Genomic DNA, 6,161 nt, shown 5'->3' with positions numbered 1-6,161 from the left:
TATGTGTCCTCTTTTTGGGATTTCAGAATATGGTCAGCCTAATCTATGTACACTTAATGCAAATGAATCACATTCTGACATGAATATAAATCGACTCAAGAGAGAGACAATTCAGCTGAGATAGGCTCCAGCGACCCTAAAAGGGACAAGTGGTAGAAAATGGATGGTTGGATGTATTGTTTTATATTTAACTATGTTAGAGAGATTTTTTTTAATCTTAGAATTGTGTTTCCCCTATTCCAATTGGAAGAGGCTTCTCGACTCCGCCTCCTAATGTAACTGACCAATCAACAAGACGCTTGTCGTCACCTGACTGATTTGATTGGTCATCTTGTGTGTCAGGATAAGTACCAGGAAGTTATTTGAAGGTCTCAGCTGACATCGACGTCTTAAAGGTTCGTGCTTAAAATATGTATTTTTAAAATCTCTTTCTTACATCTTAAATATAAACCTTCTCTTGCTATTGCCTTTGTCAAGGTCCGTCGTTTATTTATTTTTTTAAATTTTTTTTTTTACAAATGGTGTTAAATATTTAATAATATATAATATAACATAATAACAACACATTTAAATTTTCAAAGATTCATTGCGTGTTTAAGCGTGTTTGACATAAACTACGGTGTCCGACAGGAGCACGTTGGAACAGTCTAAACACTGAAATGATCCAAAACCGCATCCATCCATTTCTACCGATTGTCCCAAACCTTAAACACATGCAACAGGAACATCATTAAATGCTGAGGGATCAGAAACAAATGCAAACATGTCCTGTAAGTCCACAATACATATAAACATAAAAAACAACTGCATGAGAGAAATGCAGCAAATTCAGGGAACACAAATAATTGCTAGCTCGGCTACCAGGACTGGCAGACCTAAGCAACAGTGTTTTTTAAAGATGCTGGACGCTTAGAAGAAGGTGGTGAAAATGAAAACATTTTTTGATTTATGTTTTTATTACGGCTGGCAAATACTCATTTAATTAATCACAACAAAAACGGACTTATCACAACAATACTTTAGATAAAACTGTAAACAAATAAATGTACATTCAACTAAAGCATTAAAACATGCTTTTGTTTAACATTCTAAAAATATAATTGCGTTCGTACCAAAACATCGGGGTCTTTTTCAAGATCATTTAAATCATGAAATTAAGTAATTAGCTGCGAATACTTGTGATTAATCGAAATAATTTTTTTTTCAAGTTGATTAAAAATGTAATAGTTTAAAGGTCTACTGAAATGAGATGTTCTTATTTAAACGGGGATAGCAGGTCCATTCTATGTGTCATACTTGATCATTTCTCAATATTGTTATATTTTTGCTGAAAGGATTTAGTAGAGAACATCCACGATAAAGTTTGCAACTTTCGGTGCTAAGAGAAAAGCCTTGCCTCTACCGGAAGTCGCAGACGATGACGTCACATGTGTGATGGCTCCTCACATATTCACATTGTTTTTAATGGGAGCCTCCAGCAAAAAGTGCCATCCGGACCGAGAAAATTACAATTTCCCCATTAATTTGAGTGAGGATGAAAGATTTGGGTTTGAGGATATTGATAGCGACGGACTAAAAAAAAAATAAAGTTAAAAAAAAAAAAACGCGATTGCATTGGGACGGATTCCGATGTTTTTAGACACATTTACTAGGTTAATTCTGGGAAATCCCTTATCTTTCTATTGTGTTGCTAGTGTTTTAGTGAGTTTAATAGTACCTGATAGTCGGAAGGGTGTCTCCACGGGTGTCTTGACGCGCAGTGTCTCAGGGTAGTCGACGGCAGCTATGGACGGCACAAGCTCAGCTTTTCTCCAGTAAGAACTGACTTTTTAACCACAATTTTCTCATCGAAACCTGCTGGTTGACATTCCGCCTTGATTCATGTTTGCTTGACCGCGCTCTGATCCATAGGAAAGTTTCACCTCCAGGAATTTTAAACAAGGAATCACCGTGTGTTTGTGTGGCTAAAGGCTAAAGCTTCCCAACTCCATCTTTATACTGTGACTTCTCCAATATTAATTGAACAAATTGCAAAAGATTCAGCAACACAGATGTCTAAAATACTGTGTAATTATGCTGTTAAAGCAGACGACTTTTAGCTGTGTGTGTGTGCAGCGCTCATACTTCCAAAAAACGTGTGACGTCTTGCGTACATGTCATCATTACACGACGTTTCGAAGACAAAACTCCCGGGAAATTTAAAATTATAATTTAGTAAACTAAAAAGGCCGTATTGGCATGTGTTGCAATGTTAATATTTCCTCATTGATATATAAACTATCAGACTACGTGGTGGGTGGTAGTGGATTTCAGTAGGCCTTTAACAACAACAATATTTTCATCGTTTTTATTTATTTGTTTTTTTCTGTGAACTTGCAGCATTTTTCACATTCTATTTTGACTTTTATTTAGGTTTTTGGCATTGGGAGGACTGTCTGCATTTGTTTTTGGTCCTGCAGAGTTTGTGAGTTCATGAAAGGTTTTTATTTTTAAGCGTTTTCTCATTGCATGTGTTTATGGTGTTTGATAATTTGTGTGTTTGCAACATTTGAATTTTATAGCGGGGGTCAGCAATTTACCGCCCTCTATACTCCCTGGAGCTTTTTTGAAAATGTATGAAAATGTAATTGTGTAAATTTTTAAAATTTTAATATGGTTCTTTAGGAGGATAAACATGACACCTAATTGTTAGAAATTCCACTGTTTATAGATTAAACATGTTTCACTGATGGGAGTATTTTGCGAGCGCTGTTTTGTTTTACTAATCTTGGCGGTCCTTGAACTCACCGTAGTTTGTTTATATGTACAACTTTTTCCGACGCTGCCACAGAAAAAAACGTGTTTTATGCCACTTATTTGTCTCGTTTTGTCCACCAAACGTGTTAAGTTTTGCGTGACTGCACAAAAGTGAGCTTTGTTGATGTTAGTGACTTGTGTGGAGTGCTAAATCCAACCTTCAGTTTCCTCCAATTTTAGGACTATACTTTTGGCTATTCTAAGTCAGTAATTTCCAGGAGTTATCGCAACTTCCGAGAAGCATTCGTTTTACCAATGTTTTCCAATGTTGTAAAAATGTGTAGAACAAATATTACATTTAAACATTTCTGTAAACAAAGATTTGCCTCAGCCTGCGACACATAGTCATTTTGAGAGTAGGCTAATATAGACACTTACACCATGTGTTGCCTTCATTATAACACTTGTATAAGCCTTCATTTTGCGGCTCTTTCAACATTTTTGGTTGCTGAACACTGCACTGAACGCCAATATAAAAAAATACAGTTAAACAAAACTGAAAGAAAGTAATTTTGTGAAAATGACATTAAAATATAACAATAACGGCAGATTACTAAAAAAAAAGTTATCCTTGAGAAAAAAATGCATTGTTACAAGAATGAGTGCGTTAAGTTAAACTTTAAGAAGAAGGCAGTTTTTATTAAGTAGTGTTTTCTAAGAAAAACCAGACAGAAGTTTTAACTTTGGAATATTAGGCTGGTAAAAATTATCCTTGAAATATTATGGGTGGAAAAAGGCATGGTAATTTATGAAAAGAAAAAGTGAAATATTTGTGAATTCAATAAGTAACAACAGCAAAACTAGAAAAAAGAGAAACAAGTAATAAAAATAATACAATTAGTTATTAGGGCTGCGAAATACCTCGTGCAATTAATCACAAAAAATATTGTGTTAATCACACAATTTCTTTTGAGCTCACATGATCTTTTGTCTTACCCCTGGTTGGATAACTAAACGGTGTGTTGTTAAACAGTGCATCCAGAAAGTATTCACAGCGCTTCACTTTTTCCATATTTTGTTAGGTTATAGCCTTATTCAAAAACGGAGTAAATTCATTTTTTGTTAAAAAAATTACGGACAATGCCCCATAAAGAAAATTTAGATACGTTTTGTTTTTAATTGTTACACATATATGAAAAATTCTAAATTACCGAAGTATTCACAGGTTTTACTAAATACTTTGTTGATGCACTTTTGGCAGCAATTACAGCATAAAGTATTTTTGAATACGACGCCACAAGCTTGGCACACCTGTCTTTGGGAATTTTCACTTATTACGGCGTGGCGCAGTGGTAGAGTGGCCGTGCGCAACCCGAGGGTCACTGGTTCAAATCCCACCTAGAACCAACCTCGTCACGTCCGTTGTGTCCTGAGCAAGACACTTCACCCTTGCTCCTGATGGGAGCTGGTTGGCGCCTTGCATGGCAGCTCCCTCCATCAGTGTGTGAGTGTGTGTGTGAATGGGTAAATGTGGAAGTAGTGTTAAAGCGCTTTGAGTACCTTGAAGGTAGAAAAGCGCTATACAAGTACAACCCATTTATTATTTATTTATTTCTCTTTGCAGCACCTCTAAAGCTCCGTTAAAGGGAAGGGACGCTTGGGTTTTCATGTAGAATGTCTTTGTACATTGCTGCATGTACCTTAGTCTAGAGCAGGGGTCGGCAACCTTTACCACTCAAAGAGCCATTTTGACCCGTTTCACAAAGTAAAGAAAACAACGGGAGCCACATAACTCTTTTGAAATTTATAATGAAATTATACTGCATACAGAGTTTTTTCTTGCTTCGTGCTATTTATAAACCAGGGGTCTCAGACACGCGGCCTGCATCTTAATATGAAAATGTAATGTTAGTGCGGCCCGTGAGTTTTATATGAATGCCGCTTGACAGCGTCACACCTACCAACCCTCTCAATTTTCTCGGGAGACTCCAGAATTTCAGAGTAATTATTCTCTCGATTGTACACTGGTGTTCACCCAATGAACAACAATAAGGGCGTACAATGATGGCACTACCGCTAGCGCTCTCAACATCTTGTACAAAAAGCTTGCCAGTCCAAAAAATTGTCTGACGAGGCTATTGCGGATAAAGGTAAGAGACTGCAAGGCATCCTTATTCAACAGCAATACAGTTCACACCGTTTAAACAACTTTAGCACTCTTCCTAATATGCGCCATACTGTGAACCCACACCAAACAAGAATGACAAACACATTTCAGGAGAACATCCGCACTATAACACAACATAAACACAACAGAAAAAAATACCCAGAATCCCATGAATCCCTGACTCTTCCGGGCACATTATACACCCAGCTACCACCAAATCACCCCCCTCCGTGCGTCGGTTGAGGTGGGCGTGTTTGGGGGAGGTGGGGTTGTAAATATTACCCCGGAAGAGTCAGGGATACATGGGATTCTGGGTATTTGCTCTGTCGTGTTTATGTTGTGTTATAGTGCGATGTTCTCCTGAAATGTGTTTGTCATTCTTGTTTGGTGTGGGTTCACAGTGTGGCGCATATTATTAAGAGTATTAAAGTTGTTTATATCACAACCCTCAGTGTGACCTGTGTGACTGTTGAACAAGTATCCCTTGCAGTACCGTATGTGTTCAGATAGAGGTTGCATCCAAAATGTGACCGGCCGGCCGGCACGCGGATAGCATGGTGAAAACCTTTGTGCGATGACATGTAGAAGAGGTTATAGAGGCATTGTCATCACATCAAAGTTGATGTCCGGGTGAAAATCATATAATGTTTACCCAGGAGATTTCTGATAGAGACACTGAAATTTGAAAATCTACTGGACTTCTCCAGGCGGTCGACAAGTTTGCGGCTGAGCCACATCAGAGTGGTCAAAGAGCCGCATGCGGCTCCGGAGCCGCGGGTTGCCGACCCCTGGTCTAGAGCTACAGCAGTCCTTTGTGGGTAGAGGGGAACTTTCCAGAAGGACAACCATCTCTGCAACAAACTTTTAATCAGGCCTGTATGGTAGAGTGGCCGGACGAAGCCATTCCTTTGTAAAAAAAAAAAAATTGCCAAAATGCATCTAAAATGAGAAACAAATTTCTATGGTCTGATGGGACAAAGATTGAACTCTTTGGTGTGAATGCCAGGCGTCAGGATTGGAGGAAATCGCGGGCACCGCTCGTCACCAGGCCAATACCATCCCGACAGTGAAGCATAGTGTTGGCAGCAGCATGGTCTGGGGATGTTTTTCAGCGGTGGGAACTGGGAGACTAGTCAGGGGAAAGATGAATGCAGAAATGTACAGAGACATCCTTAATAAACCAACGCTTCCCATCCAACCTGATGGAGCTTTTGAGGTGCTGCAAAGAGAAATAGGCGAAACTGCTCAAAGATAGGTG

General features: G+C 38.5%; 1 protein-coding gene across 4 annotated transcripts in view; it reads left to right on the top strand.

The window, feature by feature from the left end:
- Positions 1 to 320: 320 nt before the first annotated feature.
- meak7 (MTOR associated protein, eak-7 homolog) overlaps positions 321 to 6,161 on the top strand; it is a 53,451-nt gene continuing 47,610 nt past the window's right edge. The window contains exon 1 of one of the 4 annotated variants that reach the window (XM_061919963.1): positions 321 to 395. The gene's annotated coding sequence lies outside the window, so the exon portion shown is untranslated. Of the gene's footprint in view, positions 396 to 2,414; positions 2,465 to 6,161 lie in introns of those variants that run through there. The other 3 variants (XM_061919964.1, XM_061919965.1, XM_061919962.1) reach the window with 3 other exon arrangements.

The sequence above is a fragment of the Nerophis ophidion genome, linkage group LG14 (assembly GCF_033978795.1).
Source record: "Nerophis ophidion isolate RoL-2023_Sa linkage group LG14, RoL_Noph_v1.0, whole genome shotgun sequence".
Lineage (NCBI taxonomy): Eukaryota > Metazoa > Chordata > Actinopteri > Syngnathiformes > Syngnathidae > Nerophis > Nerophis ophidion.
The sequence above is the reverse complement of the archived record's forward strand: the minus strand, read 5'-3'. Positions and strand labels throughout refer to the sequence as shown.